The sequence below is a fragment of the Macaca mulatta genome, chromosome 14 (genome assembly GCF_049350105.2).
Source record: "Macaca mulatta isolate MMU2019108-1 chromosome 14, T2T-MMU8v2.0, whole genome shotgun sequence".
NCBI lineage: Eukaryota > Metazoa > Chordata > Mammalia > Primates > Cercopithecidae > Macaca > Macaca mulatta.
Window position 1 is genome coordinate 102092625 of NC_133419.1, and position 15257 is coordinate 102107881.

The window sequence follows — 15257 nt, forward strand, 5'->3', positions numbered from 1 at the left end:
TAATACTAATCTCATTTTATACATGAAATAACTAAAGCACAAAGACGTTGGGTTACTTACTCAAGCATATGACACTAATGGAGAAGCCATGATTTAATCCTCACAGTCTAGCTCTAGAACCAAGACTTTTAATGGAGGCTGATTTGAATTAGGTTGCATTTGAATTAGGTGTTAATGTTCTTGAGAAAATGTGGGAATAAGCCAGAGATGCCAGTAGAAGGTGACATGGTGATGAGGAAGGATTCTTACAACAGAAGGGAGTGGACTCTAAGGAACAGAGCAGTTGGACCAGCTATCTATGGAATGAGTCTAGAAGTACTAGTGGAGAAGAAGGGTATGTAGACTTTTCCCTTCTTTCGGAGTGAATGGCCCTGATATGACTCAGTTGGGAAGGAAGTAGGAATCTTAAGGAAAACAAATGATTCAATTGAGATGAAGAGGATAAAATGATCAAATATTAAAAAAGAATTTGCTTTGGGGGCCATAGTGATTAGGCTTGCAGAAAATACCAACAGGTTGGCAGAAGGTTAGAGCTGTGCTGAAAGGGATGAGATCATGAGACAACACTCGTGAAGAAAGGGTAGTAAGTTAAGTGATTATGTACCTCAGGACAGAAGGGACAAGAGGTCAAGAGACACTGTGTAAGGGCTTACATGTCTATAGGGATATGTTTAAAGGGGGTGTTGAATAGATAGAAAAATACTTTTTGTCCAGGTTCCAAATATAATGTTATTATGGTGGTAGGAGCATCTCCAAAACTCTGGCCCTAGAAATTAGGTCCTAAGAAAGCTTTAAAAGTGGTACTCCCAGCCTTGGGAGATTCATGTTAAAATTAAACTATAAAAAACTAAGATAATTCAGAAAATTATTTGAATGAAGAAGTCCTTTATGACAAAAACTTAGAATTCTTAAAAGATTTTTAAATTAAATTAAATTGAAAATGATTTCAAAATAGAAAAAAGAAACATTGAGCAAAGTCAAAAGATAAACTCAGAAAATATTGGCAATATTTTTTATCATAAATACATTTTCTGATATGTTAAGAATTTCCATAACTCAGTAAAAGGTAATTAGATAAATAAAATAATGGCCAAAAGATATATTGATGTTCACAGAAAACAAAATAGAAATGGTTTTATACATAAAGAAGATGTTCAATCTCAACCACAAGAAATATGTTGAGTAAAACCATAACCAGCTACCATTTTTTTCTTATCAGCTTAACCAAGATAAAATAGTTGATAAGTTACTATGTCGGCAAAGGTATAAGAAAACACATACTTTCATACACTATTGGTGAAAGTATATATTGTGTATTTGGCATATATTTAAAGTTAGTAATGCACCACACACTTTGACCCAGCAACTTGACTTCTAGTAATTTATCCCATAGGTATAGTTGCACATATGCCAAATGACATATGACAAGTTATTCAATGAAGCATTGTTCGTAATTATAAAATACTGTAAACAGTCTAAATGGAACCAATGCAAATTTGGAATTGTAGAAACAAATTGTGGTAAAATGGCAAACTTTTTAATCATTACAGAAAAGAAGTATAAGGAAGCTGTGTAAGTACCCATAAGGAACAATCTCCAAGGGAAAAAACAAGGGGTATATAGTGCATTATCCTTTGTTTAAATATAGGAGATGCAACAGAGATATATGTGTTTATTATTTTTACATAGTATAAATCTGGAAGAATGTCCATACGTAGAAAATAAATCCAACAAACTTCTCTGGTTTCCTCAAGGGATCTAGGTGGCATAGGAGATGTTTAGCCATTGTCTATTCTTCTATGTCTTTTGTATTTTTTAATGAGTTACCCTGTCATTGGGATTCCTTGTTTCAGGATAGAGATAAGGCCAAGAGAATTGTAATTTTCAAAAACAAAACTTGATCAGCCACAGGTCCCCAGCACAGAGTATAAATAAATTGGAATGGTGGTGGCTTAAGGGTAGGTTTATGAGAGTCATAAATTCCAAATCAAGGCTCGTGTGTTCTATTTTGTGGGCAATGAGGAAGCAATAAAGGACTCTGAGCAAGAGAATGATGTATATGGGCCATTGTTTTGGAAGATTCACCACAAATTCATGTGCAAGTAGATTGGAGGAAGGAAGTATTAACAGAAAGAAAGGCCAATTATGAGTCCATTGCAAAACTATATGGTACATATGTTGCATATGTTTTAATATTATATATAACATATATAAACCCTTCAAAGTTATCACTAACTTCCCTCCTCCTTTCTTTCATTCTTACTATAGCTCCAGAAAGAATTGAAATTGATAATACCTTGTCACCTAACTTTCATATTATAGTTTTCTCCCCAGTGTTTGGCATTTTGACATTTTAATAAAAAACAAAACAGGTAGAAAGATCGATTAATATTGTCTTTGGAAAATTGTTAATTTGAGTTTATTTGCTTAACTCTTTTTTCAATTTGAGCTAAATGTGATTTTGAAGGACCATTCATCGTATACTTCAGTTTAAAAGTTTGAGATTAAGATTTTTAGACCAAGTGAGAATTTGAACTGGAATAGGATAATTTTTAAAAGTAAGATTTGGAATGTCCCATGTAACTTAACATTTATGCCTACTTGGGAGTTAGTGAAGGCCTTGCTTAGGAATGTGGCAATGGAAATGGAGAGGAAATGATACATTTGAGAGGAAACTTTGACTATGCCTCTGGACTAAGTGGATTTTAGAAAATACAGAAAAGCAATGGTTGCTTTTGAACTTGGTATTAGGAGAATTACATTGACTCTAAAATGAAAAAGAAAGTGGGAGGAAACGGAGGAAAGGTAAGCATTTCATAGAATTACTATTTTATCTTTCAATATATCAAATTTGGTTTGGCAGTAGACATCAAAGTAGCAATAGCCAAGCAACAGACCTTGAGCTCAGGGAGATGAACATGGTTATGCAGATTAGGGAATCATTTGTACAGAGGCAGGTGAGTTTCCTGAGAGTATAGAGAGTTTTAAAAAGGGATAGCTTGCAGGAAATGCTCCTTACCTTTCAAGAATGTGTAGCAAAATTATTCAGTTGGTGTTTGAATTGGCACACAAAGTCATTCTGATAATGATAGAAGTTGTGTAATAGTTTTCATGTGAAAGCTGAGACTAAGATAAGCAGTTGCATGCACCATGCATCATAGCAGTTCTCCTGACACATATCTGTCCAGAAAAACCAGGATTTGGAAACAATAATGAATTTGTTCAATGTGTGTTGTATGTTTTCATGGCTGTTTTTTACAAATGAGGTCAGTGTGAGTGTAATTAGATTAACTCACTTCAGTATGCTTATCTCATTGTAACACAAAATATAGATTCAGGAATATCAACTACTCTTATTCATTAAAACACTAAGTTCAGTTGTGTAATATTTATAGTTATGCCTCAAAATAATGGGAAAACAATAGGAAACATTGTTCCTTAATGTACCAAATAGGAGACAACATAAACCCCTCAGTTCACTATGACACAGTTTCCAAATTGCCCTACTTGATATATTTTTGCACTCTATTTTAACTTAGAAATAGTATGATACATATTCTTCTCAAGATATAAATCAGTTGAAATACCTGATAACTCTAAACAGTTTAATTCTTTCTTAAAGCAAATGTTAGCAGTATTAAACTGTATTTACTTAAATAATTCAAGAATTGAAAACTTTAATGTGAGAGTGTTTTCTTAAACAGAATTATGCCTTCCTACCTATAAGAGAAAAATTTGAAAGTTTTCTCAGGAAAATTTTTTTTACATATCTGATTTTAATGTACTATAGAAAGAAGAAAATTTTTGTTTTAATAAGTGAATCATTACATAGTCACAGCTAAGTATTACTGAAACAATTATCATATTATCAATATAAATAGTTTAGAAAATTAGACTCAATAATGGGGTAAAGACTTACTGTGTTAACATTTAGGAAAAGTAGATAATGTATCATTAAGAATGAACACTAATGCAAATTTTAACAATACTGTGAAATTTGTTGGTTCTCTATCTTGTATTAGAGAAGACTTCTTGTCTAACCTTGATTTAATTGTACTCTGTACATAAGCATTAACCTCATTTGGGTCATAAATGTGAATCAATAGAGTAAAAAAATACCACATTTGACCTTGCCATAATGCCAAAACTTTAGATATTTAATATTGTATTCTTTATTGAATGTGTTAATTTCATTTGGAGATAACATAACCATCTTCATCTTTAAAAACATAAGTGAATAATGAATTAAACCAAAACAAGCATTTGAATCATCATTTAGATTTTAATGGCCTTAAGACTGAAATAGAGACAATGTGAGTAAGTTACGCTGACATAAAGAATAGTTTATGGTGCAGATTTAACTACATTCTGTTACAAATTGTGCCTGGAGAGTTTTATAGTTTTGTTTTCAAGGAGGTAGAATTAACAGGAATTGCATCAGGAATACCAAGCACTATGAGAATGAGGAATCTCAAATTACTCTTATGGCTCTCTGCTCCCAGCAATGATCAGATATTTAAGTAAAGACCCCATTAAGACAGACTGACAAATTGTAGTCAATGAAACTTTACATGAACCAAAAGTATGAAGGGGTGTCACAAAATGCTAGTGCCCCTTTTGGTTTTATGGTTTTTTTTTTTTAAAGAATAAGTTTGAAGAAAGAGAGAAAACTAATAATTTTCTTAAACTGTGATATCCAACCTGCATCTCTATTGTGATTATTTCTGGGAGTTCAGAGCAGGACTGATTAGCAAGTCTGCTAGATGGCAAGTAGGCAAGTCATGCATAAAAAGTGACTTCAGACATCACCCAAGGAAGGAGAAAAGTGATGAACCCATAGAAACACCACTAGGTCTCAGATGCTCTTAATTCACTAGTATCCCTGCCTTGAAAACGAATGAAGCCTTTTGAAGTTTGGTCATTGGAAAGGTTCAAGCAAAGCTGAATGAATTTATTTTATGAAAGTTGTATATCAGATTTTGCATTAAGTAGAGATTTGAGCAGGATGACATATAAATCACATGCAATCCAAAGATTCTATAATTATTTATATACATACATATATGTCCAGAGACAGTATGTTTGCTGATTAAATGTTGTTTCAAAATGCAAATTCAATTAAAGCTTTATTTTATCTCATATAAGTAGCTGTAATTCTCTAAATCACCCATTGCTTCTTAGAAACTTCTGAGTAACGTATGTTTATTGCAGCACTATTCACAATAGCAAAGACTTGGAATCAACCCAAATGTCCATCAGTGACAGATTGGATTAAGAAAATGTGGCACATATACACCATGGAATACTATGCAGCCATAAAAAAGGATGAGTTTGTGTCCTTTGTAGGTACATGGATGCAGCTGGAAACCATCATTCTTAGCAAACTATCACAAGAACAGAAAACCAAACACCGCATGTTCTCACTCATAGGTGGGAACTGAACAATGAGATTACTTGGACTCAGGAAGGAGAACATCACACACCGGGGCCTATCATGGGGAGGGGGGAGGGGGGAGGGATTGCATTGGGAGTTATACCTGATGTAAATGACGAGTTGATGGGTGCAGCACACCAACATGGCACAAGTATACATATGTAACAAACCTGCACGTTATGCACATGTACCCTACAACTTAAAGTATAATAATAATAAATAAATTTAAAAAAAAAAGAAACTTCTGAGTAAGTTCTGATTCTTTGATCAGTTCCTTAACGGCTTATATATTATTACATTTTACAGATGAGAGCATCAGAGACAATAACCAAAGTCTTATAGATACCAAGTGAGGAATCTGGGATTATGTCTGTCTATTTCATTGGAAAAACTGTTTTCTGTCTATTTCATTGGAAAAACTGTTTTCAGTCTTTTTCACTGGAAAAGTTGTCATCCTGTGTCTTTATTATAGTACATATATTAGAGTAATAAAACTTTATTTTCCTTTTCAAAATGTTTGGCATTATGGAGTTGTAATCCTGCTTAAGTGCAACATTTCTAATTTCTAGTACATAGAAAAATTAACAATTACAAATTCAAAGAGCTGTAGAGTCTTGCTCTAACATCAGATTGTAACATATTGATTGGCCTTATACTATCATGTGCATTGAATGAGAATTCAATAAATTTCTGGATTGAACAGCTTTGGTTGTGATTAGGTAGCACCATAGATAACCATGCCGAAATAATCCTGCCACTTCTAAAGATAAATTTTCCTGGTCAGACTCCAAACTTCATATTGATATCTATACTCCATTGTTGCATCAGAAAGACACATTATGAATTTGGTTTTATAATTACAGGACATATATATGTCTAATGAGCCAATAACATACACATCTATCTTTAACACAGCTTTCTCATCTCTAAAACACCATTGTCAGTTTTAAATACTAGGCTTCAGCTTCTGCAAAACAAAACTTAATCTTTAACATTAGGGGCATTCAGTAAGCATTGCTAGCTCTTACTGAATGTGAAAATCACCTTACAATTTACCAACCTTCAAAAAAATAGAATGAAAAAGGGGAAACCACTGCTTTGCATTTGTGTCAGCCGTATTATGACAGTAGGGGATGCACGAAGAAACATTGTAAAGTAATAGTCCTAAAATAGGGTCCCAACTGTCTCCAACCAGGGACCCACCCAGAATGCAAATTCACAGTCCATAACATCTGCCAGGTTCTTGGACTACATGTGTCTTGGGACACTCGGAGAGAAATCTTTTCCTGCTGTGTGAAGTAAAACAAATTGCATGCCAAAGTTGTATATCACCATGAGTTCAGATATTAGTTGCACATTTATTAGCTCATTTTGAAAATGTTGTAAAGTACAAAATGAAATTATTTTTAATAATTGAGTTTAAAGTAAAGCTGCCAGAGCTCAAAAGTGCTTGCCCTGGCTCCTGCACTGGCTCACCTGTGTGCTCCCTCCGGCGAGGGATGGAGTACAGTTGGTCCCAGTGAGTAGAGTTCACGTCTGCTGGCACTGAAGCGGCTGGCTATTTCCAGCACTTGTACACTCCAGTTCCCTCCTGGGAAGGGATCAGAGAAATATCGTGCTTCAGTAAGTTTATTCCCCTAAGTGGGTATTCTTGGCTCCAACATTAACCCTCTGAGGTGCCAGGATACTTTCCGTGTACATGTATGTGCATGTGTATATGTGTGTGTGCAAGCATTATTGGAGTAGTCCATTAGATACAGTTTTAAATTTACCATCACCTTCATATTTTCCTTGGATCCTTAGTCAGTGTGTAATGAAGTACATCCTTGGAGCTAGAGCTGGGTTCAAATGCTGGCCCTGCCACTTATAAACTGTGCCATCTTGGAAGTCAGGTAATCTCTACAAGACTCATTGTATGTCCTTGAGAAAGTAGAGATAATAGTAATGCCTACTTGTAAGGTTATCATATTGGCTAGAAATGTTTATGCAAATGGCCTCCTATAGTCCCTGAATCTTCTTGTAAATTCATATCAAGTAATAACAAGTAATTTTAAAGTGTCTTTTTCCTGGGAATTTGCTAGAAATGCAAATTCTGAAGCCCCACCCCTCACCTACTGAATAGAAAACTCTGCTGGTGGGGCCCAGCAATCTCTGTTTTAACAAACCTTCCAGGTGATTCTGACACACACTCAAGTTTGAAAAGACTGGTCTAGAACAAAGAAATTATAGCTTAACTTTGAGTCTCAAAGCTGACTTTCTTATGTCTCTAGAAAGACAATAGTATTAAAAATTAGGCTTTTTTCATTGAGAGAATTTCTAAGTAGAAAAACTTCTCTTTGCTTATGTAGTGAAAAGCATACTGGTCTGAAGATAGAATTTTATTAAAAGCCAAGGTATGGCGAATGTATAGAAGTCCCTCAGAGACAGGAGGGAGAAGGGCTGAGTGCACAGCCCTTCCAGTCCTGAGAGAAGAGGAGAGAGACAGAGAGACACACAAATGACCTTGCATTTCCCCTTCATGGTGGGAGTACCTGGAAAATGGGGAGAAGCAATCAAGTAAAGGATAATTTTCTTTCCTAAGAACACTCTATTATAGCAGATCGTTCTTTTTGACTCTGAGAGTACAGTCCTGAAAATTGCTAGCCCCGAAAAGAAGTTCCACAATTTGCCTGGTACCATATCCAACAAGGTGCCAAAGCAGTGGAGCAGCAATGGCTATGGCATGTGCTGGAGATAGATTCACAGGCTCTACGTGGTATGAAGAAAGGGGCTGGAGTTCCCAGCCTCCTCAGATGGCTTGGAGGAAATAACTAGTGAATCAGAATAGGGCTGTGACTTCCATCAAGGAGGCTACAGAGTGAAAAGACCTCTCAGGTCCTCAGAAGTAAGGAGAGCCAGCACAAACTTAAACAGTGGGTGCTGGCATTATAACTTGATGACCAGCTGTGCTTTTGGACAAAGGATTCTGAATTAACTGAATATTTTTCACAAAAAGACTACTTCAAACCACTAGAAGCTGGTGGGAATGGTCTCTTGAAAGCAAGATAAGCTACAGCAAATAAACAAAATGTTGATTTTTGCACATTCAATAATAAACTGTCATTCACCTTATACATCAACAGACTTTCTTACTGAATTGGTTATTCACTCTTTTGAGAGTACTAGATATAAAATAAACATATAACAAAGATGTTTAAAACTTACTTTGAAATGTGCTTCAAAAAATCTTTTCAACTTATAATCTTTTGCGTACCAGTTTATGGTCTCTTACATTTAGGTTTAAAATCCATGGCTTATGTGATTTTAGTACAATTTATAAAAAGGTACTAAGCAAGTGTTATTAGCCAATAGGTGTGCTGAAGTCCTAGAATATTATCAATGTGCTGGAATATTGTTATTGTATTAATACAATATATAATATTTAGCATTCATATTAAATATATTTAATAAATTTGATACATTAAAAATCCTGTTTATTAACAAAAACTTCTTGTCTTGGCCTTTTTCTGCTGCCAAATAATTCCTTTTATACTCCTTTAGATGAAATATTTTGCTAATGAAATTTCCCCTTTTCCCTTCTTTTCTCTGAGGACTCACAATTTTTATGGATAATGAAAATTATACTTTGTTCATAACTCTGTTTCTTTATTCTCTTCCCATTTGTTGTTGAGTCCCTATTCTATCTCTTCCTTGTACGCATTCATGCTTAATTTTCTATCTTGTTCTCTTTTGTTTCCATATTAAGACTGACCTTTTAAAGACCTTTCATACTTAATTGGTTTCCTCTTTTCGGCACTGAATTACTTTCCTTGAAGATTTTCCTTGGAATTAAAAAAATGTGTAATATAAATGTATTGTCACTATTTAGTTCTTCTAGACTGAAATAACCCAAGACAAGATATTTCCATTTTCATAATTTGTTTGTACCTCTATGTTTCTACAGTTACCCCCTGAGCTTTAATTTCACACCAGTCCCTGGCTCCTTCTGCCTCCACTCCCATTCCAGCTAGACTCCAGTCCAATTTGATGTTCTTAATCATCTTCCTAATTCATCCTTAATATGCCCCACATCGTTTTTCTTTAAGACATATTAATAATTCAAATTCTTCAAGAAGTTTGGCTAAATCTGCCTTTCTTTAAAGCTGACAGTATGAAATTTCATCTACATTTTGTGTTCCGTATACTTTTATAATTCAGCAATTATATACTTCTGAGAACCATCATATTGTCCTGCTCCCTCTTCTCATCCCAGCATATCAATTTATCTCTGTGTGAATCTAGATTTCCATCTCCATCTAAGGCTACTGGATGTACTTCTGGATCTTCAGATGGCTTTAAGATATGTTGGCAAAATTTTGGACATTCCTCCACAAGAGTTAGCCGAGTTGGATTCCCTCCTTTTGAATCTTTGGCCAGTCTTAGTGACTCACTTCTAGTGTGTTGGATGAGAAGCAGAATGGCCTTAAAGGTTAGGTTAGGAAAGGCAATTCAGCTTCTGCCTGTTTCCCTTTGTTGAGATACATGTCTTGGGAGCCCTGAGTTGACACATGAGAAATCTGTCTATCCTCAAGTTTTGCACTGGAGAGACCATGTATAGAGGCCATATAGAGATTCAAAGACCCAAGGAACACCAGCTATCCCAGCCTCCAACAGTTTGAGTCATCCCAGTGTCAACTGCCAGACACAAGGGAACAACAACTTTAGATGATTTCAGCCCAGTTTTCAAGCTGCCCCAGATGACTGAGTGGGACAGAAATTAGGTGTCCCTTATGAGTCCTGCCCAGATTGCATATCTGTGAGCAAAGTAATATACCTTGTATATTCCCACTGTTTTAGTTACCATGAGCTACAGTCACTGACTTCTCAGCTCAGAGAGATTACCCTGCTGGTCTTGACCTCCCAGTACCATAATTGAAATGTGCCTCTATGGAGAATATCCAGGCAAACATGATAATCATGTGTGCCAATCACAACCCTGCACTTTTGTGTTGTTGCTTATGGCAAAAAGGTGAGTTCACTACCAGTTACAACATGGTAACCAGAAGTGGAGACTTTATTAAAGAAAATTTATAAAGTGTTCATTTACTTTTGTTTTGTTTTGTTTTTTTGAGCGAGTCTCATTCTGTCACGCAGGCTGGAGTGCAGTGGCATGATCTCAGCTCACCACAACCTCCACTTCCTGGGTTCAAGTGATTCTCCTGCTTCAGCCTCCCAAGTACCTGGGACTGCAGACATGCACCACCATGACCAGCTAATTTTTGTGTTTTTTAGTAGAGATGGGGTTTCACCATGTTGGCCAGGCTGGTCGTGAACTCCTGACCTCAAGTGATCCACCTGCATTGGCCTCCCAAAGGGTTGGGATTACAGGCATGAGCCACCATGACTGGCTGAATGTTCATTTACTTTGACAGAGATAAAATTCAAAACCAGAAATCTGCTGGGCAGGAAGAAGATATACCATGGAGTCTTTAAAAAAAATTTTTTTAACTTTTATATTAGTTCTGGGGTACATGTGCAGGTTTGCTATATAGGTAAACTTGTGTCATGAGGTTTGTTGTACAGATTATTTCATCATCCAGGTATTAAGTCTAGTACCCAGTTTTTTTTTCTTCTGCTCCTCTCCCTCTTCCCACCCTCCACCTTCAAGTAGACCCCAGTGTTTGTCGTTTCCCTCTTTGTGTTCATGTGTTCTTATCATTTAGCTCCCAGTTGTAAGTGAGAACATGCAGTAATTGGTTTTCTGTTCCTGTGTTAGTTTGCTAAGGATAATAGCTTCTAGCTTCATCTGTGTTCCTGCAAACGACATGATACCATTCTTTTTTCTGACTGCATGATATCCCATGGTACATATGTACCACATTTTCTTTATCCAATCTGTCACTGATGGGCATTTAGGTTGATTCCTTGTCTTTGTTGTTGTGAATAATGCTGCAGTGAACATTCACGTGCATGTGTCTTTGGCAGAATGATTTCTATTCCTCTGTGTATATACCCAGTAATGGGATTGCAGGGTAGAATGGTAGTTCTGTTTTTAGCTCTCTCAGGAATTTCCATACTGCTTTCAAAAATGGTTGAACTAATTTACACTCCCACCAACAGTGTATAAGCATTCCCTTTTGTCTGCCACCTCACCAGCATCTGTTATTTTTTGATCTTTTAATAATTGCCATTCTAACGGGTGTAAGATGATATCTCATTAGGGTTTTGATTTGCATTTTCGTTGTGGTTTTGATTTGCATTTCACTAATGAACAGTGATATGGAGCTTTTTTTCATATGCTTCTTGGCCTCCTGTATGTCTTCTTTTGAAAACTGCCTGTTCATGTCTTTTGCCCACTTTTTAATGGGGTTATTTTTGTCTTGTAAATTTAAGTTCCTTATGGATGCTGGATAGTAGACCTTTGTCAGAAACATAGTTTGCAAATATTTTTTCCCCTTCTGTAGGTCGTCTGTTTACTCTGTTGATAATGTCTTTTGCTCTGCACAAGCTCTTAAGTTTAATTAAATCCCATATGTCTTTCTTTCTTTTTTTTTTTTTTGAGATGGAGTCTCACTCTGTCACCCAGGCTGGAGTGCAGTGGCACGATCTCAGCTCACTGCAAGCTCCGTCTCCCAGGTTCATGCCATTCTCTTGCCTCAGCCTCCCGAGTAACTGGGACTACAGGCACCCGCCACCATGCCCGGCTAATTTTTTTTTTGTACTTTTAGTAGGGATGGAGTTTCACCGTGTTAGCCAGGATGGTCTCGATCTCTTGACCTTGTGATCTGCCTGCCTTGGTCTCCCAACCATACATCATTTTTTTTTTTGCTTTGGTTTTGATTGCTTTTGGTGTCTCTGTCATGAAATCTTTATGTGTTGCTATGTCTAGGATGGTATTGCCTAGGGTGTCTTCCAGAGTTTTTATAGTTTTGGGGTTACATTTAAACCTTTCATTATTATAGGGGATGGCAGAAAGAGTTCTTAGTAATTTTAATCACATAAAATTATTTACTTTTTGTTTTCACCCCTGAAAAGTGGTAATAAATAAGATGTGGAAATTTATTTTTCTCCCAAAGAGATATGAAAAACCATATGTTAGAGTTTACTAAAATATGAAGGTCACTTTGGCATTTTTATATACTCTTAACATTTTATAATCATTTATGTAAAACTTTAATGTACAATGTTCTTAATTCCATATTTTTAAATTGACAAAATTGTACATATTCATAGGGTACATAGTAATGGTTTGATACATATAATATATTGGGATCGGATCATGGTAATTAGCATATCCAATATCTCAATCATTTTTCATTCCTTTGTTTTTCATTTCTTTGTTCAATATACACCTTCTATCAATTTGAAACTATATATTATTGTAACTATATTCATCCTACAGTGCTTTAACACTAGACTTTATTCTTCCTATTTAGCTGTAATTTTGTATCCTTTAACAAATGTCTGTACATTCCTCCCTTTGCCTTGCCCTTCCTAGTCTCATCTTCTGTCCTACTTTTTATTTCTATGAGATAAACTTTTATTTTTAATTCTTTTATTTTAGCTTTCATGTATGATTGAGAACATGCAGTATTTAACTTTCTGTTCTTGGTTTATTTCATCAACATAATTTCCTCCAATTCCATCCATGTTCCTGAGAATGACAAGATTCATTGTTTTTGTGATTGAATAGTATTCCATTTTGTATATATGTTCCATTTTCTTTATCTATTTATCTGTCATTAGACACCTAGTTCCATACTTGAATTCCCACCCATTTAATATCTTACATTCCCACCAACAGTGTATGAGTTCCCTTTTCTCTGTATTCTCACCAGCATGTATTATTTTTTGTATTTTTAATAATAGCCATCCTAACTGGAGTGAGAGGATCCCTCACTGTGGTTTTGATTTGCATTTCCCTGATGATAAGTGATGCTGTTTTCATATGTTTATTGGGCACTTATATGTCTTCTTTTCAAAAATGTATTTTCAGATTATTTTCCTATTTATTAATTGGATTTTTTTCCTGTTGACATGTTTGTATTCTTGGTATATTCTGAATATTAACCCCCTTGTGGATGAGTAGTTTGCAAATATCTTCTCCCGTTGTGTATGTTGTCTTCTCATTTTGTTGATTGTTTCCTTTGCTATGTAGAAACATTTTTTAAAAATGTATAATCCTGTTTGTTTATTTTTGCTTTTGCTGCCTGTACTTTTGCAGTCTTATAAAATCTTTGCCCAGACAAATGTCCTGAAGCATGTCCTCTGCTTTCTTCCAGTAGTTTTATCATTTCAGGTCTTCCATTTAGGTTTGTGATCCATTTTGAGTCGATTTTTGTGTAGAGCGAGAGGCTAGAGTCTAGTTTCATTCCTCTGCATATGGACATGCAGTTTTCCCAGCACCATTTATTGACTGTCATTTCCCTGCAGTGAGTGTTCTTGGTGTCTTTGTTAAAAATCAATAGGCTGAAGATATACGGATTAATTTCTGGGTTCTCTATTCTATTCTATTGGTCTATGTGTCTGTTTTTATACCATGCTGTTTTAGTTACTACAATTTTGTAGTATACTTTGAGGTTTGGTAGTGTGAAACCTTCATCTTTGTTCTTTTTGCTCCAGATTGCTTTGGCTATTCAGGGTATTTTGTGGTTGCATGCAAATTTTAGGACATTTTTCTATTTCTGTGAAGAATGTTATTGATATTTTTGATAGGGATTGCACTGAATATGTAGATTGCTTTGGGTTATTTGTCATTTGAACAATATTAATTCTTCTGATTCATGAGTATTTGGTATTTTTCCATTTGTTTGTGTCCTCTTTAATTTCCTTCTCAGTGCTCTGTAGTTTTCCTTGTAGAGGTCTTTCATTTCCTTGGTTAAATTGATTTCTAAGTGTTATTTTTGTAGCTATTATAAATTGAATTGCCATCTTGATTTACTTCTTAGCTAGTTTGTTGTTCATGTATAGAAATGCTACCAATTTTGTATATTAATTTTGTATTCTGCAAATTCAATGAGTTTGTATACCAGTTCTAACAGTTTTTTGGATGAGTCTTTAGGTTTTTCTGTATATAAGATCATGTCATCTGCAAACAAGGACAATTTTACTTCCTGCTTTTCATTTTGGATGCCTTTATTTATTTCTCTTGCCTGATTGCTCTGGCTAGGACCTCTGTGTTGAACAACAGTGATGAGATTGGGTATCTTTTTTTGTTCCAGGTTTTAGAAGAAAAGTTTGAAGCTCTTCCCAATTAAGTTAGATGGTAGCTGTGGGTTTGTAATACATGGCCTTTATAATGTTGATATACTTTCCTTCTATACCAAATTTATTAAGACTTCTTATAAAAAGATGTTGAATATTTTTATAAGCTTTTTTTTGTGTCTGTTGAGATGATCATATGGTTTTTCTTCTTCATTCTATTAATGTGATATATGACATTTATTTATTTGTGTATGTTGAACCATCCTTCCAATCCTGGGATAAATCCCACTCAATGACAGTGTATTATCTTTTTGATATGTAGTCAGATTCAGTTTATTAGTATTTTGTTGAGGATTCTTGCATCTATTTTCATCAGAGATATTAGACTGTAGTTTTTTGTTTTGTCTTTGTCTGGTTTTGATGTCAGGGTTATGTGGTCCTCATAGAATGAGTTAGGAATAATCTCCTCTGTTTCAATTTTTTAATATAATTTGAGAGTTGGTATTAATTTTTCTTTAAAGGTTAAGAACAGTTTAGCAGTGAAGCCATCCAGTTCTGGAGTTTACTTTGTTGGAAGACTTTTTATTATTGATTCAATCTCATTATTTGCTATTGGTCTATTCAGGTTTTCTATTTCTTT